The 27,851-nt window shown below is 41.0% G+C and overlaps 1 protein-coding gene across 7 annotated transcripts in view; it reads right to left on the bottom strand.

Moving 5' to 3' along the window:
- LOC125467255 (protein unc-13 homolog C-like) overlaps positions 1–27,851 on the bottom strand; it is a 562,058-nt gene that overhangs the window by 321,588 nt on the left and 212,619 nt on the right. For 2 of the 7 annotated variants that reach the window (XM_048562842.2, XM_048562846.2), the window contains exon 1: positions 7,615–8,326. The exons of 4 other annotated variants lie outside the window; for them this stretch is intronic. The gene's annotated coding sequence lies outside the window, so the exon portion shown is untranslated. Of the gene's footprint in view, positions 1–508; positions 543–7,614; positions 8,327–27,851 lie in introns of those variants that run through there. One more of the 7 variants, XM_059639170.1, reaches the window with a different exon arrangement.

The following is a 27,851-nucleotide window of genomic DNA, read 5'->3' as shown; positions in this document are numbered from 1 at the left end:
CAATGCTTCTACACCAGACCATTCTCACATTGCTCTCATTTCAATCACATATTTGGAAACATCTATTGAAGAAACAGAGATATCTTTGTAAAAGCATACTGAGCATTTTTAATATATGAAGCCTTTCTTGAAAATGTCTACAGAGCTATGAAGGACCAACCCAATAATGTCAGCATCCCCTTTATTAGAAGTTATGCTTTGACATAATGAAGAAGCTGCACAGAAAATAGAAACCTTTGTGAATTACTGAAGCCTGTGACATTTTGATTTTCATCACTCTTAATTACAAAATGAACTGGTAGGTTTTTGTGCGGGTTTTGTGGGAAGTGATGTCAAATCACTTCAAGCAATGAAGCACATTATTACAGGATAAACTCGGGTGTATTAAGATGTGCCTCAAACTGAAATTACCAACTCATCACTATTGTAACCACTGAAAGGGTTATCAATTGGTAAAACCAAATAGGGCTTTCATTTTATTTACCTGTCTCAGTTGAGAGATACTTACTTCACTGAGATAATCCTTATTATTTTTTGCAACCCTGGGGAAATTTAACATAATGTTAAAACATTGAATTATAAGCACGATATATTGTTTTTTGTAAAGCATAACAGAAGTTTGTTGTTTTGAGTCCATGCATGGTTTAAAACAACTTAGCTACTTTAAATTTGTGTAACCTGTCATTAACTAATCATTCAATCTTATATAAACAGATCCAATCCTGACTATCACAATGTATTATTGTCTGTCAATTTTCAGCAAAATTGAGATTTGTACCTCTTCTAACAAAGCGGTCATCAAAAATAATTTCTATCCTAGGAGGCACATAAGCAAAGCAAACCACCATTGACCAAGTGAGCCCCGCATAGTGTATGAAGAATGGTTTGGCTTACAATGCTGAAGATACAATACAAGAATTTAATTTCCAACATAAATTTAAATTGAATTCTACACATGAAATTAATATCATTCTCAGTCAATTCATAGTCTCTTAAGTTCAGGTGTGAGATAGCAAACTTCAGGGCTAAATCACTGCTTTATGCCTGACTGTAACTCTTAAGGACATGGTTATTCCAGTAGTACCATGGGATGAAGCAAGTTGAAACAGATTAAGACTAGGGAGAACCTACAAAGATGGCACACCAAGTCAGAGAGTTTGTTTCAAGGTTGTTGGAGGCCTTTGCGTATGAGATGCATATGGGGAGTCAGGCAGAGAGTCGGAGAAATTATTTTCGTTCAGAGTTCAAAAGCACGTAAGGGTTGAGAAGACAACAGGAGAAGTAGGCAATGATGGCCAGTGCGTACAATCTGACCCCAAGTACTTGAATGTAGCTCAGAAAATAAAGTCTAATGACTTCAGATTAGTGGTCAAGGTGGGTGAAAGATCTTCACATGCTGTTGGCCTTACACGTGGATCGATTCATCATGGTGCTTTGATTACCCATCAACCTCTATCTGTCTTGGCCCATGATATTCTGATCTGTCACACCTCCATTATTTCAGTAAATCTTTAAGAGACATGCTCAAGATATCATCATTGCACAATAGCATGTGACCCGAGATTGAAAGGCCACATATTCCTTCTTACCTCAGATCAACTGAAGCATGACACTCTACTGCAAGAGTGCTTCTCTGAACATCTTAGTATTGGACTAAACCCCCACATGCCTGAGAAATGTAATACACAAAATAATAAGATGGATAAATACCTGGTAGATTCTTCAACTCCACAATATCTATGCTCAGCATTGCCATATCAGGCCAATATGTTGAATTATAAACATGTCATATTGTTTTTTTGTAAAGCACAACAGAAGTTTGTTGCTTTAAGTCCATGCATGGTTTAAAACAACTTAGCTACTTTAAAGGAGGTAGCAGGGACTGCCGATGCCGGAGTCTGTGATAACACGGTGTGGAGCTGGAGGAACACAGCAGGCCAGGCAGCATCAGAGGAGCAGGAAAGCTGACATTTCGGGTCTGGACCCTGAAGAAGGAACTCGTAAGGTTATCCTGCACTTTGGCAGGAAGAATACAGGAGTGAGTATTACTTAAATGGAGAAAGACTGCAGAAAGCTACAGGACATAGATTTAAGAGTCCTCATGCATGGATCATGACAAGCTAGCATCTTAGCTCAGCAGGCAATAGGGAAGGCAATTGGAATTTGGTCTTTATTTCAAAGGTAATACAATTGGTAAATAGTACAGTCTTGCTAAAAGTATACAAGGCAATGGGTTGGACCACAACTAGTCAATGGTGAACAGTTTTGCTCTCCCTATCAAAGGAAAGATATATGGGTATTGGAGGCAGCCCAGAGAATATTCATTAGGAAGATCTCTGTTATGGAAGGATTTTCTAATGCTGAGAGGTTGAGTCTGTTAGCTTGTACTGATTGGAGTTTAGTCAAATTTGAGGAATTTGATTAGAGGAATCCTGATACACAAGATTATTGGGGTCTTGATGGGATAGATGCTGGGGCAGTGAAATTTTGCCCTCTGGTTTGGACTCTCCCATAAAAAGTAACAGAGCAAGTGGTCACCCATTTAAGACTGAGCTGAAGAGGATATTCTTTTCTCTTTCAGAGGGTAGCGAATGCGTGAAATCCTTTACCACAAAGAAGCTGGGTCATTAAGTGCATTCAAGGCTAAGAAAGGCAGATTTCTAATCAGTAAGGGAAGATGCGCTCTGGGGAAAAAGGTATTGAGGATCATTAGATCAATCATGATCTGATCGCATAGTGGAGGAGACTTGATGGGCCAAATGGCTTTCTTCTGCTCCTATGTCTTGCGGTCTTATGGAGAGAGAGAGATCACACAGGTTATACTGCAGTAGCATCAGTTTCCAACTACAATGGAGTGCCATTGCCTTTGTTTTAAATCTCAGATTTCCAGCATCCACAGCACTTTGCTTTTGATTGAAAGAAGTGTTGATGGGCACTGCACACCCTGCTGGGTGGGACACCTACGCAAGTTAGAACAGAAAGGGCCTTTTTTTTCAAATTCATTCGCAATCTGTCGTCAGTCAGGCCAGCATTTATTGCCCATCCCTAAATACTATTCGTTGCTATTAGATACAAATTTGAATAGCTTGCATGGCCATTTCGTTTGAGGCAGCTCTTACTTCAAAATCATGGTCAAAAGGATTTTGTGATGAGCTCTGGTTAGTGAATGGTAACCTGATTGGAACTGTTGAAAAACAGGGATCTAGTGTTTACTTCACACTGAATGGTATGCTCACAGACAGTCCATATGGAATGTCAGCTGCTTCCTTTCTTTCTTCCTCCTCTTCCACACGTACTCCTTGAATCACAATGCCAAGAGCTGCATCCTCACAAAGGCAAGGTTGATAGAAGTTTATAAGATTGTAAGTGGCATGGATAGAGTGGAAAAAGCGTGAGGCTTTTTCTCAGGGTGGAGGGATCAAATACAAGGGGGCAGCTTCAAGGTGCAGGGGCGTGGGGAGTTTAAAAGAAATGTGTGAGGTGAGTTTTTCCACATAGAGGGTGGTGAGTGCCTGGAATGCACTGGTGGTGGAACCAGATGCAATAGCAGCATCAAGATGCACCTGGACGAATACATCAATCGGAAGGGAACAGAGAGATACAGATCCTGCAAGTGAAGATAATTTTCATGCAGAAGGGCAAAATGTGGCAGTGCAGGCTTGGAGGGCTGAAGGATCTGTTCCTGTGCTGCACACTGCAGTGAATTCAAGAGTTTGTTTCCAACAAGGTGTTTCACCTGGTGGAACAATGCTTGGGTCACCTCCTGTAACTTAAGAAACTGTGGATATTGTGGTACTGAAGAATCTAACCGATATTTATTACGACAAATTATGTACAAATACTACATTGCTCAGGTACATAGGTGTCTGGGTTAATATCAAGCTATTCAAATGCAGTAGAGGAGTACTCTTCCCATAGAATGTCATGCTTCAAATAAAACAATGAAGATGGCTATGAGACCCTTGTAGGCAGTCTGACACAATGACTGTGAGACATATTACGTCAGTGGTTGAAACAAAGCATTAAGCATTAAATACTTGTTCTAATGACAGCAGGAGGTTGAATGGTTGAGGCAGCATTGCTTCAATTTCCCAATTACTTGGTCAATGGCATTCCTTGTCTGAGCATTACTCAAATACATGTGTACTTGTGTTTGGATTGTGGACAAGAGTCATGAACTAGATGTAGAGTGGGTAGTCTGTCATCTAGAAACCACTCACTACTTTTATCTTGCACAAGAAAGCTTACTGGAACAACAGACTGGTGCAAGGTGAATGCATCGTGACTGCCACCAGGACTGTGGGCATTCACCAACAGAATGGGCTGCACATGGCCATGCACTCAATGTGATGGGTAACATTTGTGGTTTCACTATGTGTCATGGTTGGGAGGTGCTCCTGCTGTGTCACAGGTGTACAGGCAAAGGCAGTGCCTAGCAGACACGTGCACACTCCTCCTGCTTCCCCTTGTTCTGAGAAAAGTCTGGACGTTCCCTGTCTTGGCATACAGAATGTCTACCACACCTTGATGCTGCAACTGAAAGATGAACTGCAGGATGTTAGCTCTGCTCAGAAGTGAGGATCTGCTGCCAAGAAACTGCAGACTTCTGTTACCAGCTCTTTGGTGAATCACAGACACCTAACACACTGGCCCTGCAGGGTGGAGAAGTGGCCTCGAAGAAGCTTCCTCTTGGGAGTCTGTCTTGCCAGCCTTCCCTTCTTTTGCTGATGGGTTTGCCTCTATGTTAAGATAAGCATCACTTCTGAATTATACTGCAGCCTAATGGCCCTTAGCTTTAGGCAGCACGGTGCCACAGTGGTTAGCACTGCTGCCTCACAGCGTCAGGAACCTGGATTCCATTCCAGTCTCGGGCAACTGTTTGTGTGGAGTTTGCACATTCTCCCCGTGTCTGTGTGGGTTTCCTCCAGGTGCTCCGGTTTCCTCCCACAGTCCAAAAATGTGTACGTTAGGTCGATTGGCCATCCTAAATTGCCCGTAGTGTCCAGAGACGTGCAGTTTTGGGTGGGTTAACTATGGTAAATGTGGGTTGGGGGGATAGAATTGAATGCTCGTCAGAGGGTCAGTGCAGAGTCACTGGGCTGAATGATATCTAATTGAACTGTAGGGATTTATGATTCTCATGGGGAGTGCTACTATAGGCCTGATGATTTGGAGGAAGTGATGTGCTCAGAATCCAGAATCAACTCTCAATTCACAAACTCAAACAGTGACGATAGAAACTTATCAGCGACTAACGAGCAAGTTGTGGAAGATCCCTTAAAATTGTGCTGCTGAATGTATGTTCAGCTGTGAATATTTAAGAGAAGGTGTTACTAAGATTGAAAAACTCCATAATGGTGAATCTGGCATCAAATCAGCGTTAGACAGGAACATCAAAAATGCCTACTCTGCATGCATCTGGCATGCACATGAAATGCCCATGCTAATGCCCACACCAAGCTGCTGTTCGGGTGCAGGCCATTCCTGAAGTTGGCAAAAGCTGTACACTTGTCAGTAGAGTTTTGGCCGCAAGAATCCAAACTTGACAGCCATACCATTTTGTGTTGGCATCTTCACACGTCCTGCCAATCAAGAACAGGATGATATTGTTGTTGAGTTCCTTCTGATATCTTCAACCCCTTCAGACATAGCCACATTGTCAAATGAAGAAATTGCATGGGGATAAGATCCCGGTGAGGGGGATGAGTATGGTTAAAATGTTTCTCTGCAACATACTTGTTCATAAGCCAACATCCAAGTGTTACCCACTTCCAACACATATCTCCAGGAAAGAAGGCTTATATAAAGAAACAGTTTGTGATCTGAGCTGCTGCCAGATTGTCTTGCTGTAACTGTAGATCTTGAAAATAAGGCTGTTTAATTCTCGACATGCTGTGAACTGAATTTGAACTCTTGTACATCCATGTTAAATGATCCAATTAAAGTCACAGTAGAAATTATTATTGGTGGAAATATATAAAGCAAACTTAAAGTAAATGCTACATATGTTGCCTAACCATGTCCCACCTTCACTTCTCTGAACAGTACAAATGCTAAAGTATTCACTGGAACCCGGCTTTCATCTTCATTACCTGGACTATTTGTTCATGGAGCTAATCACCTACACTTTAGAGAATCTGATTGGTTTTCATTTTACTGATTTCAAAGGACTGGTTTCATTAAGTTTCATATAAAAAGAAAGATTGGTCCAGTCTCTCTCAAGATGAGAATTTGTCCGTGCATTTTTCTTCAACATGGAAGGTTTACTCTTTACACTAATTTAGATGCCACAATGAATTATTTTGATGTGCTTTACCATTTTAATATTCATTAAACAAGTGTACAAATGCTGCCTCTTAATTTTATTTTTTGCCTTCAACTGGCAAATTCCCAAATTTGCATAGAAAGGAAAAAGATTGCTGAGATAGTGACATCATTCCATTATCAACTGAGCCTGATATGATTTGTTGTAAAATCACTTTTAGTTGAGAGGGAGAAATGGTAAACTAATAACTTAATCACACAGTCAAAGTTCATACTCTCACACTTATAACATACAACAGCAGGAACTTTCCTCAGCAGTTACTACAGCAGCTTTGTAGCCAAGATCCAATGATGTCTAAAAACTGAGTTGATAAATCCCTCTAAATTGTTGAAGTCCATCAAATTAGGAAGGTTTCTTCAATCATCAGATGGAAGAAATATTGTGTAAACATATATTAAAACAGATTTATAATTTTCCTTGCTCAAACTATGCAAGATACAGGATTTCAGCATTCCTTGGGTATACAAGATTTAATAGTCCAAATGTAGACTTATATATACTAGCTCTTAGTTCTTAAACTTCTCAGCAAGCTTGAAGGAATGAAATGAAGGTGCTATTTTGCATAAAGACTTGAGGGAGTCGTGATGCTGTGCCTTGATTAACATGATATAGCTCACATGGCATCTTGTTCTGATTAAACCTTCTTTAAAGAATGATGATGTTATCGGAATGGCAGAGCAATAATTAAAATCACTTCAAATACAAGAAAACAGGATGCCCTCATACTAAGCAGAGAGAACAGGTACCAAGTGCACGAACAACTGTCGAGCTATCCAAATAGCAGTAGTGAGAAAAAGATCCAGTATACATTTTAAACAGGCTGCCTGTTCGTGGCAATGTTGCAGGCTGTTCATGTTGAAACATTAATCAGGACACGGAAATGCATAAAACAGATGTAACACAGCATTTGTATGCCTAGTTGTGGATTGACTTAAAATTGCTGAATTACACAGCAAAAATATAGCACCAACATGGTGGCAATAAAGCAATTAATGTGTTCTTCAGCTATGCACTGAACTACGATCTTAGATCCCAGGCATTAAAACTGTAACATACATGATATTTAAGGCTCTGAGGTATCAAACAAGATTTACTTCCATTAGCAGTCCACGATTTGTTGCTGCTACTATTGATTTAAGCAGAACAAAAGACAAGACTGAGCATCTTTAACAGTATTAAGTTGTGTCAAGCAGACTGATTGAAACACTTTGAAGCCAGTTGTGAAGAAATACATCTAAAATTAAGTAATTTATACATTTCGGATGCAGAGGAAACTGAAACAGTCATACCTGTATTTTTCCAGATCTGTTACCGTGAATAAAATTACCCAGCAAACAAAGGAATATATGAGAATTTTTCCTTTAGTGCCGAAATACAAAGCAAATAGCACACGTTTGATCTCCCATGCTTAATGAAAAAAGGAAATGCTACTACAGAGGGTAGAGCCGATCCACAGTGCCTTCAACTCAAGTGCGATCAGGCATACTGGTACCCTGCAATGTTAGCTGTTCCTCTGAATTCCAGTGGTTTCCCTAAGCAGAGTTAATTGCATCTTTACAACTTGCTACATGTAGTAAATTGCCGTCACTGTTCCCAAACATCACCTGAAGCACAGTCTTCCCCTCTGCTTCGGCGCTGCTTTAGCACGAGATTAAGAGTCAGTGTCCCTGACAACTATTGAATTGCACAGCTCTCCACAGCCACACCAGACTGACAATCCTATCATCGCGTGCATCAGCTTCAACTTCACATAGCAACCTTCTTTGTGCCACAGCTTTATACTCTTCTGCCCACATTCTGAACGGCATGAACACCAGTCTCTCTCCCCTTTGGTAATGTGTCTTCCTGCTTGGAGACAGTGTGAAATGAGCTCACCACAGAAGAAAAACAAACCCTGCACACCGATATTACACATGCTATATTGTCACAGACCCACAGCCGACAGCAGATGCATTGCTTGCTGCAACACTGATAACAGTGTGAAGCTCTCCCTTAGGCTTGGTGAGGAAATCTGTTTGCCAGGATTGTGCTGCACCTGACCTTTCATTTATCAGCTCAACGTGACCTATTGCAGCAACCACATAACCATTTCGTATAATAGGTTGCAGTTTATACCAGATTATTACTTTGTTACCTGATCTGATGCATGTTCAAACAAATAATAAAATATAAAATTCTTGCACTTTATTACAATATAATTTTGGCTCAACTACTTGTCCCATATAAACAGTTAATTAACACAACACAATAAGATGCAGCTTACTAACGCCATATAATTCTGGAAGAGAATTACAGCTTCCAGGTTTTTTTCCCCTACAATGCTGTAAACCAGTAATTTAGAAATTAAACTGTGCACCAATGAAGTACCCAATTGTGCATAATTATTTGAAAATAACTACTTCTTAATTATGTTTGAGTGGATTCAGAGAAATTAATGAAAATTTAATGCATTACGTTTTAGAAAGTGCAAGAGCAAGGATATACAGAGATGCTGTGTTTCAAAAAACTTTCTGTGTAGAAATTGACCAAAGAACTGTCTGGAATGCATTTTCCAAACACTCAGCAGCACTATGCTGACACCAGAAGTTCTGCCTTATATACCGAACTTATGTTGCAACATTCAAACGAGTAAGTTTGCAATAATGGATACTAAAAGTAATACATTTCAAATGAATATAGTGGTTCCATTGACAGTTTCTGCAGGTTTTAAATTAAATCACCTTGCTGCAGATATTGTCTGCATGTGGTTTACAAAGAGTGGGACTTTATTGATATCGCATGGGACCCACCACTAGTTAGACTCTCCTCTGGTCCCTTTTGAACTGAAACCTGCTGCCAGTTAAGTGCTGACAGAACTACTAACAAGGAATGACAAGAGGCATCCAGGACCAACACTCTCCTTCCTGAAACAGAGATTTAACGATTGAGGAAGAAACAGTATTGACAGAGCAGGAAAGAGAATTCAGTCAACTGGAGTCAAATAAACAGACAAAGAGTCCACTGGACTAAATTAGAATAATAGTGACAGGAAGGAACTTAAGAAAACAATATTTTATTTGAGATTTTAAAAATCTCTACAAAAAATTGACAACTTCTGAAATGAGATTGAGCACTTAATTGTTCCTGTAAGTTGACTGATGCTGCATTAACATTTTATTTTAAACAAAGCTACTTGTACTCTTAGTTGCTAAACTTAACTTTCTGTGGTAAGGTTAACAGGCAATTAATGAAGCAAACCCAGTAATTTTCTAAAAGCAATGGTGGCATCTAGGCAGTGCCATGTGTGCAAAGTAAGTGGCAAAGAGACACAAATTGACCAGCAAGTTCCGGAAATTTGCAACACCTGAACAGCCAGGTGATTGACACATTAATATCAACATGTATAATTAATAATGTTATTTTCCAGAAAATCTACCCATTAACAGTGGTATCCAGTGGATAATGAAAAAAACTAACATAATAAGATTTCCAAAGCCATTAATATCATGACAATATTCAGACATGTTTATGCCAACTGTATATAATTATTCACTGTCTACTTAATGTGCTTCATCTTTAAAAGTATTAATCAAATTGTAGAAGTCAAGTTTGAATAACTTGGCATACAGTTATGGACAGAACATAATATTATTCATCTCTTATGCAATTTGAGCAGTTTATGAACTGCAGTGTCAAGCAACTAAGTTGCAAAAAGCATTATCATAAATATGATCTATTGAATCAGGATTTCTTGAAGAATGAAATATTCTGCTGGGAGCTACTGTAATTTTATGCAGATGTGTTGAGAACCACATGTTGCTCACATAAAAAAATTGCTGAGCAATAAAAATAATTACCGAAAGAAAGCTTAATTTCACTTGCTTTTATTAAATATATGATATAGAACACAACAGAGGACATCAATTCAAATCAGGTCTGTAATTCAATCTATGTGTCAAATGCAGTTGTGGAATTTCCATTGTAAGGAGAAATTATAATTTTCAAAACTACTTCAGGGACCTGAAAGGCCTCACTGTTTGGAACAGGAAGCCATTTAGCCACTTCAGCCTGTTCCACTAGTTACACCACTCTACTTTTTTTTAATATAGACAACCAAGTATCAATCACATTATTAAACCCTTATCACATTTGCGAGTCTCCAAACTACGTTACCTACAAACAAATATGTGGAGATTCTGTTTCTATATGCGGAGCAGACTTCCTATGACAGTATCAACCTTGGCTGAGTAATAACACTTTCATCTTGAAGTATTTTTCCAGAAATTTAAGCACATAATATACGTTGACGTTTGCACGACAGTGGGAGTCCAAGACTGTCAGTATGTTCTGTATTCAGGATTAGACAATGAAACAAAGCTCATTCAAAGGACTGGGGAGTTGTTTGATTCATTCTGACAAAACATCAACAACATCACACCAAACTATTTGTCATTTAATCCCTCAGAGACCTTTTTTTTGTTCTGAAGAATCGCCACACCAGACTTGAAGTGTTAACTCTGTTTCTCTCTCCCCAGATGCTGCCAGTGCTGCTGAGTTTCTCCAGCACTCTCCTGTGTTTGTTTCCTTTTCATTCATCTACCCAGCATCCCCTTCCACTGACTCAAATCGACTGTGTTCCGAGATTTTCCCAGTTGTGTTGAAAGGTCACTGGCCTGAAATGCTAACTCTTTCTGCATTTCCACAGGTGCTGCCAGGCCAGCTGGGTTAGCAATTTTTGTTTTTATTTAGATTTCCAATATCCACAGTGCAGTGCTTTAAAAAAAACAGTTTATGAAAGCTTACTGTAAACAAATTAGTTGATTGTTTTCTACATATTACTACATTTAAAAGTATTTATTGTTTTGATACGTTCAGAGGATGTGAAAGTTGCTTTCTAATTGCAATTCTACTTTCTATCAGAAGTTTTACTCCTACCTATAGTGTGGGCAGGCTTGGCACAAGCTGGCAAGAGCTAAGGGACTTAGGTAGAAGCAAGGGCATTACTGGTCAACAAGTAGCTAACAACTTTGCAGTGGTAGATTTTTTTTTAAAGTTGTTGCTGACACTAGATAGGCTGCATTATGTCCCATCCCCAGGTGCCTTGGAGTGATCCTTCCTACGACTACACATCGTGCTAAGCTATTTCAGAGGGGCAAACCAATCACATCCCACAGGATATTTTATCTAAATGTCAGGTCACTCTACTGCCACAAAGTCACCTGAATCCCAATTTTCAGTTTCAGTTTTACACATCCAAGCCACACTGGGAGTCCATGCTACAGTACCATATAGAAAGGCACGTGTCTGTTTCATGCATCAAATTGGCAAGTGTACTATAATCACTCAAAGATACATCTCTTAATGTAGTTTCTTGGAACGCCATTTAATTCCCACATAAGTATGGTCAAGCTGCTTGTCTGCATGTAGCATTCAAACGGAAAGCAACTGCATCACCACAGGCTCACAGATAGCCCTTCAGATATGATTCATGAAGTTAACAGAGCAGCACAGAATCTGTGTGGTAGCTGTTCTGTTGGAAGAAGCCACTCTCCATAAAATGTGAAGGTGAAGCGTCAACGCACAGTCGTAACCATCCATTTCAATGTGAACTAAACACAACAGGTCATTACAGCACCATACAACTTTCATTATGGGATGAAGTTGTGGAAGGGTATTGGACCCTGCAGCAACCTTGTGATGATGTCATGGAACTGCACATCACAGAGTATAAATACCACAGTGTGGACAGTGTTAACACTAGAAGGAGCATTCTAGACTAGAATAGAATAGAATAGAATAGATTCCCAGGGAAGAATGCGTACAGCACATGGACATGAACTCTCAAAGATCATTCTTACCTAACATAACCAGAACCTGATATATCTATGATTACTATGTTTTTGCAGTATTTAGCATTAAAATGTAATAAATTATGATAGTTCGAAGTTTAAGCCTGAAAGTAGTCCATGACTTTGCCTTCTCCCCAAACATGAAATCAATGATAAAACAGCTGGCAGAAATCTACTTTTTGAATTTTCTACATTCAAATTACAACTTCAAGTTTTATATAGGAGTTTCATGTCAAAGGAAGAACAGATTCAAATCATGATCAAGGCATACAAACACTATGAAATCCATTTAACTTGATAACTTCACAAGGGTTTCCATCCATTAACTAAATAAGTTACAAACTTGTTTCAACATTCCAACAATTTGCTGAGATCTGGAAATGCCACCAGTAAAGTTGAAGAAATACAGAAGAACACAAAACAACTGTAGCAACAGTTTCCCTGAGTACTGCACTAGTTATCAACTTGGTGTTTCAATTTCTTTTCCCACCAGTATTGAAAATCATCTATTTTTATGTAACTCTTTGCATTACATTCCATTTCACTTGGTTCCTTTTATCCGTATTTCTCCATTTCTTCAAATCCCCTCATACTTAGACTCATTTCCAGTTTGGTTTCTCTAGATTAATATTCATTTCTTCGTCATTTTCCCCATAACACCTCAGCATCATTTGCCCACAAAAATAAACATTTGCAGTTAGTACCTTAACAACATAATGAAAGCCCTTTCCAACACCAGTGCTGTATCATTTCAATAACTCATCCTTTGCTTTACTTTACCCAGGAAAGATATCATTTAAGGTCATGAAAATTAGTATGAAAATAGTATTTTGCATTAGCTAGTGCAATTGCGAATGGATCTCTCATATATTAATGTTAATCTTTCTCTGCACCTTCTCAGTAGCTGTAACACTATATTCTCCATTCTGTTCTATTACCCTTAAGTACTTACGTATGATATGATTTGTCTGGTTAGCACACAAAACAATACTTCTCACTGTATCTTAGTATATGCGACAATAGTAAATCAGAACAAATTAAAGCTGAGAAGACTAAGAGGAGAAACCATTTCAGGAAACTTGGTGACATTGCTGAGACAGTTGGGTGTGGGGAAGTAGGTGGTGCTTGCCACAGAAATTAGTGCAAGAAGAATGACGGAGATGGAAGATAAATTGCTTCACACAGGATGGAGAAGTGAAAGAGAGATCAATCATCGACTTAGCTAATGACATAGGCCACGATGACTGTTGTGGGCTTGAATTGAATTAAACAGGAGATGCCTTGAATACAATTTAGATTCTTGTTCAGCTTTTCTCCTCATTCCCACTGCAGATCTTTGCAATTGGATTCCATTTCATCCAAAACACAAATATAATGTGCACAAACGCTCCATTCTTGACTTGCTTTTCTTTTACAGGAACGATGCTCCTGGGTGACATAATTTGTACATTGGAGATAGCAAGCATGAGGGAGAGAAAATATTTTATTAATAGTTATGTACTGAATGACAAACTTCCCTCAACAACAAACCTCAGCAACACTAAAGCCACGTAATTCAGCTGAAGCTGTGCGCTCTGGGCTAGCATTCCTGATTCCACCTCCTGACTGACCTGCTCACTTCCCACTTCCCCTGGCCAGGCAGAGAACCAAACGCAGACAAATACAAACATAAAATAACCATGAATGTTGTATATCTAAACAGAAATGCTAGAAAAACTCAGCACAAAACAAAGCACGATAGTATTCCAATGAGAGCAATTTACTAAAAGAAAACAAAGAACTACGGATGCAGGAGATCTGAAATGCACAGAATCAGAAAAACTCAGCAGGTCTGCCAGCGTCTGCCACAGGGATTCTATGAGTCAGTGCTGCCATACCTCTGAGTCTTGCCAGTAATTTTAGTTAGTGTGTGTTTGAGAGCAATTAGTTCATTTGGACATACCCTTTGTTCATATCCCTCATTTTCTTTGGCTCTTGCCTCATGAAATCTTTTGCTATTTAAACTCATCTAGCGTCCACAGAACTTCTCTCTTCCTGCCCACTGCCCCTTAAGATGGGCTTTAAAAGTCTTACGTTTCTATCTTTCTTCAGTTCTGATGAAAGGTCAGTGACCTGAAACAAATGCTCTTGTTTTTCTCCACCTGCCTGACTTGCTGAGTTAATCCACAGTTTTCCTGCTTATTTCAAAACACAAACTATTTGAAAGCACCTCTATTAAAGGAAACTGTGGACTTGTTTCCTGAGCATTTGTGTTGCTTAATTTGAAAATGTCAGGTAGGTTTTTAATCATGGGCTTAGGCAGTTAAACAAGGTTGGCACGGGGAAAAAAACTCCAAACTGCTCAATTCGTCCAGTTACATATGAAAGAGTGGCTTTGTGCCATCAGTATTATTGTACGGCAATTATAAAAGCCAAATATCAGAACCCAGAAGAAACTGAATGCCTGAAATCACTCGCTTGTATAAAGTGCTTCAAATTAGTTTGAATCGAATAAACCTATGAAATACTGGAACTGCAGAGAAGTACAAAAGGTTTAATGTCCGCACACATTTCAACGATGAGAAAAGGAGAATATTTACTTCTGGCAATCTTATAATGCACATACACATACATATCGTGTTTATATTTTGAATACACTAGCAACCAGTCCAATTTCTTGTTGACTGGTATCCCCCAGCAATCTCTATTTTCCAAAAGAACTGCAGACGCTGTAAATCAGAAACAAAAAAAAATAGAGACTGGTGGGGGATACCAGTCAACAAGAAATTGGACTGGTTGCTGGTGTATTCAAAATGAAGGATGCCTGTGGCTATGGTTGTAACCAGTAATTAGAGCCAGTGCTCATATAAATGTAGGGTTGTTATTATTTTTGTGACTGAGCAGACCTACAATCAGCAAGATTAATTAACATTTGTCACCATCTTGGTGCAGGAGGCTCCCTACAGTGATATGGCTAAGATTTACATTATCCTTGTCTCTCTCAACATTTCCTTTTGTTGATACACATTATTGAAGAGCTGTGTCCTCCTTGGTCAAAGCAACGGGCATTCCCTATATAAAATCTACATAACAAACACATTCATAAATCATCATCACTGGCTAACGAGTATGACTGACCACGAAGGAAACTGTATGTGAGTTCTGTGGGGCATTGTGAGGCTGATGAGCCCTATCCTAGATCTGCATTGCCAGCCACTTGTTTCTGGGAGGTGGAATCGGCCCTTGGTCGTGGAATTGCTGCATTCCTTCCTCAGGTTCCTTTCCCAGACTCCCTCTTGCTAATGGGTATTGTCGAAGAATCGTGACCCTTCTTACAGGAGCTTGCACCAAGTCGGTTTCTTCTTCTCTTACACATTGACATGTTTGTTGCAATCCTTGAAGGGAGCCTTCAGGGAGTTTCCAAAACACTTGCTTTGTCTTCCACTCATTCCAGTGCCTTTGTGGAGCTGAGCGAAGAAGATTTGCTTTGGTGCTGAAAGCTTCAGCATCTGTAACATGTGGTCAGCCCAGTGGAGTTGCTTTTGCTCAAATATAACCTCAATGCTGGTGCTATTGGCTGCTTGAAAGATGCTGAGTTAGTACGCCTGTGCTCCCAGCTGATGTGGAGAACCTGTCTATAAAAATAAGTGAGTTGCTTTCCGTATGGTATGGAAGAACAGTCTCAAGAACTAAGTCATACTGTTCTCAGGTGTTACTCAGTCATAAAAATAGTGAACAACCAGAAATTTGCCTCTATACTTATCACAACTGGTTGAATCAGACCCAGTGGAGTGTCATTGACTCTGACACTGAATATCAATCTCTGACAATAACTCATTTTTAAAAATGGAAATAAACATTAACTTGGATATGGAATAGCATTTCCCTAATGGTCATTTGATTTTTTCCAAAGCAACTGCAGACGCTGTAAATCAGAAACAAAAAAAAAGAGATTGCTGGAAAAGCTCAGCAGGTCTGGCAGCATCTGTGAAGAGAAATCATAGCTAACGTTTTGGACCTGAAACGTTCACTCTGATTTCTCCTCACAGATGCTGTCAGATCTGCTGAGCTTTTCCAGCAATCTCTACTGTTGCATTTGATTCTGCACTTCTGCTTACTCTGACAACTTTACAGTAAATGTGGTCAACTTGACTGCAACCTAGTTTTTCTTCTTTTCATCCATCCCATAGAATCAAAAAAACAACGAATGGCAAGAGAACTTCAAGCTCAAAAGCCCCATTGGAGTTGCCATTGCTGATATTCTGAAATTCTTGGCAATTCCCTCTAGTCGATACATTTTGGATCTTTCAACAGAGCTCAGTTAGAACCTGCCCAATGCAAACTTGAATTCAAGTAATAGCTAGCAAAAGCCATCCATGAGATGTTGGAACTCCAGCACCATCTGAAATTCAACAGCCTTCTGAGTGGAAAGAACCGATCTAACTTGCTCAAAGACCAAACAGGAATGCCACTGGAGATTTCTACTCTCTGCCAGGGATGAGTGAGCAGCGATGGGAATGCGAAATGGGTCCTGTTGGCAGGATGCCATGTCTATTGCAAAGAGTGAGCCTCATTACCATTTCACAAACAAGCTACACAAAAGGGGATAGGCGAGGGGAGTGATGATCACGGGGAAGGGGAGTCTGTTCATCTGGACCTGGTAAAAGTAAATTACTGACTTATAACTTTCTCCTCCTCAACATGTGGCTCAACTGCTCCATTCAATCATCCTTTAAAGTTGCACAGGGATTCTGCATCAGAGGCAGGGCATGAATTTGAGTGCAGCATAAGGCTCCCTTCTGATTCAGGCTACACAGCTACTGTTCCGCCATGGGTAGGAGCTGTGAGCAGAAAAACCCATGGACCAATGTTGAACTTCAGCAGATGCACACTTTGGTACTCCTCCAGGTGAGGTTTTGCAAGACTAAAGTGGAGAAGCATTTCAGACGAACAGCAGTTAAAATGGAACAGTCAAATCCAACAGTTTGGCAATAGAATAGTAATGAGGCAGCTAGAGATGCAGAGCAATTTTAACTCCATGCCTCCTTGTTTCCACTGTGTTATTATTAACCTTATTATTCATAAGGTTTTCCTCCATCACTCAAACAAACATTACATTATGTTCCTGATATACAGGTACATACTGCAGATCTGGGCACCAAATGCGCAAAGGAACATAATAAAAAACTGAAGGAACTGCAGATGCTGTAAATCAAGAACAAAAACAGAACTTGTTGGAAAAACTCAGCAAGTCTGGCAGCATCTGTGAAGAAAAAAAATCAGAGTTAATGTTTCAGGTCCGGTGACCTTTCCTCAGAACTGCTTTTCCTTGGTGCCTGAAAGGAAAACGTTTCTTGTTAGTATGACGAATGAGCCAGAGGATGAAGTGGAACTGCAGGGTGGCACAGCCCTGAGCCAGCGTAATGCGATGCTGTTGGAGAGAGAGGTCGAGAGTGTGCATGTGATGCATGGCATTGAGTGCGGATCTCAGGATGCAGCGAGAGCAGCTGTCTGTGGAACATTAAACATCACGAAGATATCTGTCATCCCGGGAGGATGATACTTCAGTTGGATTCCGCATGGGGTGAGTCTGAGCCGGAGGCAGTCACTGAGGAATGCGATATGACTGTGGAAATGAGTTTTAGCAAATACCTGGTCAAACACCAGGAGTAGCAGTGAAATTAAAGTCGGTGGGTAAGAGGAAAGATTGGAATGGAAATCCCATTGGAAACAGGAGCAGAACTTCTTCGAGGGAGGCCTGCCTAGAAGAGATGTGGCAGTAAGTTAAATACTAAATAAAAACCAAAAGAACTGTGGGATGCTGTAAATCTGGAACAAAAACAGGAGTTATTGCAAAAGCTCAGTAGGTCTGGCAGCATCCATGAAGAAAAATCAGAGTTAACATTTCGGATCTGGTGACAGTCCCTCAGAATTTCAGTTCTGTTTTTGCTGCAAAGGATAATAGGTCATTTTGAGATATCGATTTTTTTGTTGCTTATGAATTACTAGTTATTTTTGGAGGAGGCTTACTCATAACTTTAAGGGAAATTAAGTGATTTGACCAATTTTTCTGCCACTGAGTTTGTAAAATTTAGAGATAAAATAAGAGATGGTAAAATACACATGCATAGCATGTGCAGATAGATACCTAATTTTTAAGACAAGTGGTTTCACAGCAGGCATCAAAGGGCTGTCGGCAGCAAGGCATTAATAATGTATTTCCAACAATATACAAATTGCGTGGCAGTACGAGAAAGCGTATGTAAATGTGATCATATTCTCAGGGAGTGCAACTAGCTCACTCACGAGTGGCAGTTGTGGCTCAGTTGCTCGTGCTGTTTCTTCATCTCTGAATCAGAGGCTGTGTGTTTAAGTCTGGTCCCAGGGACCTGAGCGCAATGAAATCCAGGCTGTTCTTCCAGTGCTGTGTGGAGTAATGGCTGCACTTTTGGAGATGCCATCTTTCAGATGTGATGATGAAATGAGCACCCACCTGCTCTCTCAGGTGGGCGTAAAAGATTCTGTGGCAATACTTTTTAAGATCAGTAGGCGAGTTATCTCCAATGTTCTGACAATATTTATCCCACAGTGAATATCACATAGAACTCATGATTTGGCCATTCTCACACTTACTTATTTATGGAGTGGGAAAGTGCTAGATAACTGGAGGTCAACAATTTTCCCTTGTTACTTGGAATGTAAAACAATCAGCAAACGTTTTTTATCGAAATGGTATCCAAATAATCTAACTCATGTGTCTTTCAAGAAATAATTTCCTGAGAATACCTTATATTTTCAAAATACTGCTCAAACACAAACAGGGCTGATCCCCCCTTCAATTTGTATTGGCTTTTATTTTGTTAAGAATTTTCAAACAGTAGACTTCTCTCATGAAATTGTGTTTAAAGCGTCCCTTTTCAAATGAGTAACCACAGGATAATAAGTACAGAAAAAGCCTATAAGATGTGGCAGTTCATTTGAAATGGCACCATAAAGAGGATTTTCAAAAGAAATTTAATTTTGCAATTGTTCCCTCCATCCCTAAATAAAAACCAAAAGAATTGCAGATGCTGTAAATGAGAAACAAAAATAGAAACTTCTGGAAAAGCTCAGCAGGTCTGCCAACATCTGTGAAGAGAGATCAAAGTTAATGTTTCCAGCCCGGTGGCCATTCCTCGCAACCTTCACAAAGTTGTGAGGAAGGGTCACCGGACCCAAAACGTTAACTTTGACATGTCTCCACAGATGCTGCCAGACCTGCTGCGCTTTTCCAGCAATGTCTATTCTTGTCCATTTATCCCAAGTTATGTTGGTGTCAGTTGATCATGTTATACAACTTTGCCAGCTGTGAGCAAGTTGCCTATTTTAATGTTAGAGGAAGGATTCTGCAGTAGATTTAACTATGCACCTGCAACGTAAAATCTGGGGTATAAAGTGGCAGCTGTGTCCCTCTGGTGGTAAAACATGTAAACAGCAATATGATGCCTTGGGTTTTCACAATATGCCATTATTTTTTCAACAAATGATGCTGTGTAATTGATCTGAAGTAATCAAACATTTTCGAAATTCAAATGGTTTCATTCTTTCCAGTCTACAAAATTTAAAATAAAAATAAGTCAGAGAAAATACAAAAGGTGATTATATATTGAGCGCTGTATGAAATGCACAACCTTTACAGAAATTAGGTGCGCAATAATAATTAAGGCTAATAAGCATCGATAAATTCAATTTTACTCAGTGACTTCAAATAAAAATTCAATTGTTATGCACAAATTTGAGTAGAATTATATTTTTGTTCAGGATGAGTTTAATTGCTCATCATCACATTTTGGATTAATTAAAACTGCACAAACTGAAGTGATCATGTAAAATTAAAGCATCTTTTCTCTTTGAGTCTTTGATCAGTGCCTCAGTTACTGGCAATTAGAATGCATCAACATTTTTTTAAATGTTAATTGTTGCACCTCAAAAGATGACTTGTATTACTTTTGTGTAGGTTTAAATTAAATTTAATAAAGTGATACTTATTTTAAGTTCTTAGATTTGAACATTTGATTGTGAATATTTCTGATTGTAGTTTCAGCCCTGCAAATCATTAGCTTGTAGAAATACCTGCTTATTATTATTATTGAAGGCACTGCACAGAGTACAAAGCTGAATATTCCTGCATCAGAGCACTGCAGGTGCCAGAGATTTTTTATAGGAAACATTTAAAGGAATACACCACTAAAACATCTGGTGAGTGAACTTTCTTTCAATAAGATTCATAATGACACATAATTGCCTTCATCGCTCAGAGTACAGGAGCCAGGCTGTCACGTTGAGGGTTCTACAGGACATTGGTGAGGCCCCCTCTGGAGTACCGTTCTGGTCGCACTGCTCTGGGAAGGATACTGCTAAACTGGGATGGTCCAGAAAAGATTTACTAGGACATTGCTGGAAATGTAGGGTTTGAGATACAAAAATAGACCGGAAAGGCTGGGACATTTTTCAATTGAGGGTAGGGGGTTGAGGGGTTGCCTTGTTGAGGTTTATAAAATCTTAAGGAGCACAGATAAGGTGAGTGGCAAGTGCCTTTTCCCTCGCGTGAGGGGGTTCCAAACTACAGGGCATATTTTTACATTGAGAGGAGAGAGAGACTTAAAAAGGACATAAAGGGAAACTTTTGTTATTACACAGAGAGTGGTTCACGTGTGGAATGAACCACTAGAGGAAGTGGTGGGCCCAGGTACAGTAATATTTAAAAGACATTCGGATAAGGACATGAATGGGAAAGATTTGGAAGGAAATGAGCCAAGCACAGGCAGGTGGGATTAATTTAGTCCAGAAACAGAGTTGGAATGGACTGTGTGGGCCGAAGGATCTGTTTCCATGTTGTATGACTCTATGACACTGCTTCCAGTTCTAATGTGAATATAATTTGCCCATTGTAGTACAGGACAACAGCAAGCAGGAGCTTAGGTTGACTGGGATTCAAGCTGTTGCAGGTGAAGTCCTCTCTGCTGACCCGAGCGCCTGGACAGATGTAATCAGACAGCATGGAAAAAGCAGAGGACCAAAGAAATGAACATACGGCAGAAGGCAGAGCCTGGCACATGGATAAAAATAGGCGCCCTGGGACAATGCTATTTATCTGTGCCAGCTGTGGAAGAGATGGGCACTTGCTGGTCTCCCTCTATAGTCTCAGCACACACTGACTGACACAGAATTGACATGCTGTGAGACAGCAGCCTCCCTGGACGGACAGACTGCTGCCTCCTTTCCCACAGAGCGGTTAGAACATACCTCAATGCCACAAAGAGTAGGCATTAACAAAGGTGCATCGAAGGGGAAGCACCATTAGTACTTAAATAAGAAAGGAACAGACAGATTAAATGTGAAATAGGTAGGAGGACGAGGAGTAGTGAAGGAAAAAGTGCTGGCATCAATCAGCAAGTCAAATGACATGTTCCTGTGCTGTATATTCTACCTAAGTTCAATTTCTGGAAGCAATTGTAAGAAGTGGTCTCACTGGGTAGTTTTTTTGCAGACAGGACACTATTGCTCTTCGCAGACAGATATTGTTTGATGTTGAGTAGCTGACTACTTACAGGGGAATAAGAACAGTCATCCATATTAAATACATTTCTAGTCCTTTTTGTTTTTTGTACAAAATCTTTATAATTTTCCAAACTAAGAGTGGAAATCTAACTGCCTCTCACACCCACTGGGCTTCCTGTCAGTTAAAATGGAGTGAGGGATATCCCAAATAGCAGGATTTTATAGGGGCCTGAGTGGGCAAGACATTCCAGAGAGGCCTAGCTGATGTCAGGAGCATCTCGCTGCATTGTTTATACAACTGCTCAGTGGGTTTCTCATGAGGTATTGGAGAGTTGCCAACTATGTGGTGCTCTATTTCAGGATTCTCTTAATGCTAACATACAGGTGGTTAGGAAGGCAAATGCAATGTTTGCATTTATTTCAAAAGACTGAGTAACCCTGAGCAGAGACGTTCTCCTGAGGCTGTATGAGGTACTGGTCAGACCTCATTTGTAATATTGTGATAGCTCTGGGGCCCATACTTAAGGAAGCATGTGCTGACATTGGAGAGGGTCCAGAGGAAGTTTATAAAAATGATCCCGCGAATGGCAGCTTATTATATGAGGAGTGGCTAGGGACTCTGGGTCTGTACTCAATGGAGTTTAGAAGCATGGGGCAGGAGGGTCATCTGATTGAAACTTACAGAACACTGACGGGCCTGGATATGGTGTATGTGGGGAAGATGTTTCCATTCCTAGGAGACTCTAATGACATGACAGCACAGCTTCAGAGTGAAAGGACAACCCTTTAGAACTGAGATGAGGAGGAATTTCTTCAGCCAGTGGGTGGTGAATCTGTGGAACTCATTGCTGCAGAAGGCTGAGGAAGCCAAGTCATTGAGTATCTTTAGGACAGAGATTGATAGGTTCCCAGTTAGTAAGGGGATCAAAGGTTACGGGGAGAAAGCTGGAGAATAAGGATGAGAAACTTATCAGCCATGACTGAATGGCGGAGCAGACTTGATGGGCCGAATGACCTAATTATGCTCATATATCCTATGTTGTTATGGTTACAGTCTTATTGATTATTCAACTCCTTTTTATTACCATATCTCATCTCATTAAAATCTTACCAAACTTGCCAAAAAAGCTAAGCAATGAGAATGCTTAACATGGACGCCAGAGCGGGTATCAGCTCATTGCTGGCTGCAAAGATCCTCCATGCTGATCAGCACCAAACAGCATCTCAGGGCAGAGAGTATGGGCACCAAGCATGTGCACCTGGCATCCCTCCATGTTACTGGCATGTTAACATGTGACCACCATCATGGCACCTGTCTGGTCCATGTAGAGAACATGTGGGAAGCACAGACCTGCATTGCAGGGCACACCAATAAGCGACAGTGAAAGGTGGCTTCAAGGACAATTTGTGGCCACCCAGCTCACAGACTGGACCAGGCTGCATGTCAGAGCTGCTCACTTCCCAGCCTTTTGAGGTGCTCTCTTGTACTGATACACAACCAGACTGCTGTGGGAGTTGGAATAGCACCTTCCTGTACAGAACACCGAGAAGTCAACTGAACTCTTGCACCAGGTGCCAGCTGTCTCCAGGGTAAACCCACTCCAATCAAATGGCATCAGACCATCTCAGGAAGTGGGTGAGGGGCGAGCCTGCAGTTCATGCCACTATCAGTCCAGGGGGAGCCTGCACTATCCATCAGGGGCACACAGTCCAGGAGCTTGACCAGAGTTAGTCAGCGAGTCAGGCTGCACACAGCCCGGGATTTGCCCAACTGGGGGCTAGGGGGTGTTCGGCACTCACTCATTGAGACAGATTCGTAAGGTTTTCCTTCCCAGTTTGTTTCTGCTTATTGTTATCTGCTGTCTGACAGTTAATGAGGTAAGTTCTGGGTTTCTTCAAACAGCTAAGTAGAGAACCTGAACTTGATTTACCTGTTTCAAAACCAACACAACCTTCCCAGTGTTCCATCACTCCTTCAAGGTGCAATACAGTCTGTGGTTCACACAACAAAGTTATTTAGCCCATTATGCCTGCACAAACAATCCAGGAATCAGTGCTTGGGTCCACTGTTACTTGTCATTTAGACAAATGATTTGGATGAGAGTGTAGAAGGCATGGTTAGTAAGTTTGCAGATGACACCAAGATTGGTGGTATACTGGGCAGTGTAGAAGGTTACCTAAGAATACAGTGAGATCTTGATCAATGGGCCAGCGGCCAAAGAATGGCAGACCTATGAACCGCTTCCATTCCTTACATTTCCAGTACAGCTCAGTACGATTGGGAAGTTGGTTCTTCTGGATGGGTTCCTAAGGGGGCAGACTCAGAAAGCCCAGGAGAAGCCTCCAGGCCCCTCAGAGGCCAAGAGACAGCCAGCTCAGGGAGAGCTGACAGGAACAGGTCTCCTCAGGTTGGCCACAGCTTTCTGCCCCATTCTCTATTTCCTGGGGATGAGCCAGTGTCAACACAGGCTCCATATGGCCCGGGACACTGTGATGAAATTGTACTGGACACTAGAGAGAGGCCTGAAGGTTGAAGGAATGGGATGCCATTCCATCCCAGTGACTGTGCAGGTCAATGTCTCTCTGAACATCTGTGCAACCTTCCAGGGTGTCACAGGGGACCTGTGTGGGGATCTCTCAGTCAAGCATCTCCAAATGTATCAGGACTCTGAAAGTGTCACCTGCGCGAGATCACACCAGTTTATTTAATTTTCCCCTGTGATGGGATCAGTGCTGCAGATTGGGCAGGAGGGTTCAGGACCATAGCTGCATTCCCCACTGCACAGGGTGCCATCGACACATTGGCACTGAGGGGGCCACATCACAACACTGCAGAATTCATCCACAGGGAGGGACTCTGTGATCAGTGTTACCACTTCCTGGAGGTGTGTGCCCATGACCTTGGCAGATGCCATGATTCCTACATCCTGGAGCGCTCTTGTGTATTGATGCTCAAGAGGGTTCAGATGTGGTTGTTGAGGGTCCAGACCTACCCACTGTGACCACGGCTCATCACAGCACTGGGAAAGCCGTGGAATGATGCAGAGAGTAGATATAATGTAGCCCATGCCTCCACCAGGGCTGTGCTGGCGCAGACGATGGGGCTCCTGAGGATGTGGCATTTGGACCCGACCGAGGGTGCCTTCCAGTATAGTCCATACACACACTGTGTTATGTAATTCCAGTGCGCTGTGCTCTACACAACGGAAGCAGTGACTATATGGAGAGAACATGGTTCTCATATGGAGTGTCAGCCTTGCCAGCTTTAAACCGTGAGCAACAAGGTTTCATGGCTGCTGTGCCAAAACATTGCCCATGAGAGGCAACACCAAATTGGCAAACTTTGTCCGACTGCAGCATCAACTTTTAAATATGGCGCAGCAACAAGGAATTCTGGTCTTTCGGTGGATTGCTGCTGAATGGCAAGTTGTGCTGGGAATGGCACATGGTGAGCTGGGGAAAGAATCAAGTTTAAGGAATGCCATAGAAGTGAGTTAGGTAGTTCACAGGGCGTTTCTGGTAAGAGACAGTGAGAGGTCGCCCGATGCCTCATGGTGAGAAGCCTTCCAAAAAATTTGTTACAAGTTGCAGTTAACCACAAAAGTGTAAGATTCACTCCAATGTCTTGCTAGCCAACTCTAATGTGTACCAATACTACTCTGACAATGCTAGTAGATTCAAGACCCATTACACCAGTAGAGACTAGGCTTGTTATTTTAATTTGAAAACGGTGGGGCCCAACAGTTGCTTCTTAGCCTTGTAAAACTGCCAAGCACAGGAACCAAGAAAGGAGTAAGTCCCTTAAGATATGTTTTAAATGTTCCTCCAAACGCCACAAGGAAAACTCTGTCTGCCGCTGCCCTGGGTGTTCCTGTCCTTCCTGAAACATGATGTGCTGCACTGAAGTTTTACCTTTTGCCAGAAAGTGCTCGTGCAGGCACAGTGGGCCAAACCGCCTGTCTCTGTGAACCACAGACTGCATTACATTTTGAAGGAGCCATGGAACACCGGGAAGATTGTGTTGGCTTTGAAACAGGTAAATTAAGTTCAAGTTCTCTAATTGGCCGTTCGAAGAAACCTGGAACTCACCTCATTATCTGATAATGAGCAGATAACAATAAGCAGAAACAAACTGGGAAGGAAAACCTTAAGCAAGGATGGAAATTAGTTCTTCAACTTCAAAGTGCTTTGGAGGGAACTAATGAGACTTAAAGCATGATAGAAATGGTGGTTTGACAGCTCTTAAATATTGTGGCATTTTGTTTTAAAATTATGGCAAAAAAAGACCAATACTTTATCCATTAGTACAAAGTGGTCTGAAAAAATAGTGAATATCCTCAGCTCACGATAAAATTCATCTCTCTTTTAATTCCACCCTTGCCCATGTGGCCAAAACCCTATCATCCATTTAGCCCAACATCTGAGCCCATGACTGTTCAATCACATTATTCGTTTCCAAACCTCCTCTTAATCCTAACATTTCTATTTGCTCTCCATCCTGTCACTCAGTTATTTCAGATGCCCTATTAACACTCCCTATTGCCTGTCCAACATATTGCAACTTGGTTTCCTAAGTCTGCAGTAGCACCCATCTTGGATCATCCATTTTTTTCCACTCCAAAGACCTTCAACACGTTGTCATCTCTCAAAACAAAGCTGTTATTGGAGAATTTGCAAATCCCCTCATCAAAATATTAACTTGAGGACCTTGGTCCTGTAATCCCCAACATTGGTGCCATTCAGTTCAGCAACAGCACCAAACATGTATCCAGTGGTGTGGGTACGGCCAATATTGGCCTAGAAATAACTACAAAGGTGATTCCATCTAGACCCTGCTCCCCCAACCCCTGGCATTATGTTTACTGAAAGTAGTACAGAACCCAATCTCATTGCAGCAAATCCTGCCAAGTAGAATTCCGAGCATCTCTTAAAGAATCAGCAGTAAACTACCTTATACAGATGTAATACAGGGAACAGTGGGATGAAAATGTACATGTTAAGAATGAAGTACAGATGCCAGAAATTTTACCCATGTTCTACAAATGTAGTTTCATATCAACATTTTGAAATAATTATCTACAATTATCATGCAAGATAAAGGGGTTGTATAATTACAACCAATTTATCTTTGACTAAAACAGCCGATCTGTTTTCACCTCCAACTCACTGGCTAGTTATTTCTGGATACTGCAATTCTGTTAGAGGTCAACATAGCTGCCCTCTCTTGCCTGATTTACAATCTGGCCCCCAAATCCTATTCGCTGACTTACAGCATCTTCTCCAGGATCCACATATCTAATGTTGTGTAATGAGAAACGCGAGTAATTTTGAGTAAACCGAGTCAGAAAATGGAGTCAGCTATTACAGTAAAGCAGCTACAGACTGAATGTCAAACATCAAACACCAGGTAACACCTAACAGTAACATTGGGGCTATCCCACGCTTACACTGGTCTCTTGCAGAAGTACCATGAATCTTTCATCCTGGCTGTTATCTCAGGTAAGTGCTGAAACCTACAGATAACCTAAACAGCACCAAACCCAGGTTTAACACATTTCGATCCTGACCAGTAGTATTAACTTGAAAGAATATTAAACAAAAACAGAATTTGCTGGAGAAACTCATCAAGTCTGGCAGCATCCATGGGAAAAAAAAGCAGAGTTAAGGTTTTAAGTCCTGTGTCCTGATGAAACGTCATCAGACTCAAATGGTTAACTCTGCTTTCTTAGCACAGATGATGTAGCTCTATAAAACCCTGGTTAGACCACACTTGGAATATTGTGTTCAGTTCTGGTCGCCTCATTATAGGAAGGATGTAGAAGCTTTAGAGGGAGTGCAGAGGAGATTTACCAGGATGCTGCCTGGACTGGAGGGCAGGTCTAATGAGGAAAGGTTGAGGGAGCTAGGGCTTTTCCCATTGGAGCGAAGAAAGATGAGAGGTGACTTGATAGAGGTGTACGAGATGATGAGAGGCATAGATAGAGTGGATACACAGAGACCTTTTCCCAGGGCGGAAATAACTGTCATGAGGGGACATAATCTTAAGGTGATTGGAGGAAGGTATAGGAGATATGTCAGAGGTAGGTTTTTTACGCAGAGGGTTGTGGGGGCATGGAATGCGCTGTCGGTGATGGTAGTGGAGCCAGATACATTAGGGACATTTAAGTGACCCTTGGATA

Source organism: Stegostoma tigrinum, chromosome 33 (assembly GCF_030684315.1).
Source record: "Stegostoma tigrinum isolate sSteTig4 chromosome 33, sSteTig4.hap1, whole genome shotgun sequence".
NCBI lineage: Eukaryota > Metazoa > Chordata > Chondrichthyes > Orectolobiformes > Stegostomatidae > Stegostoma > Stegostoma tigrinum.
The sequence above is the reverse complement of the archived record's forward strand: the minus strand, read 5'-3'. Positions and strand labels throughout refer to the sequence as shown.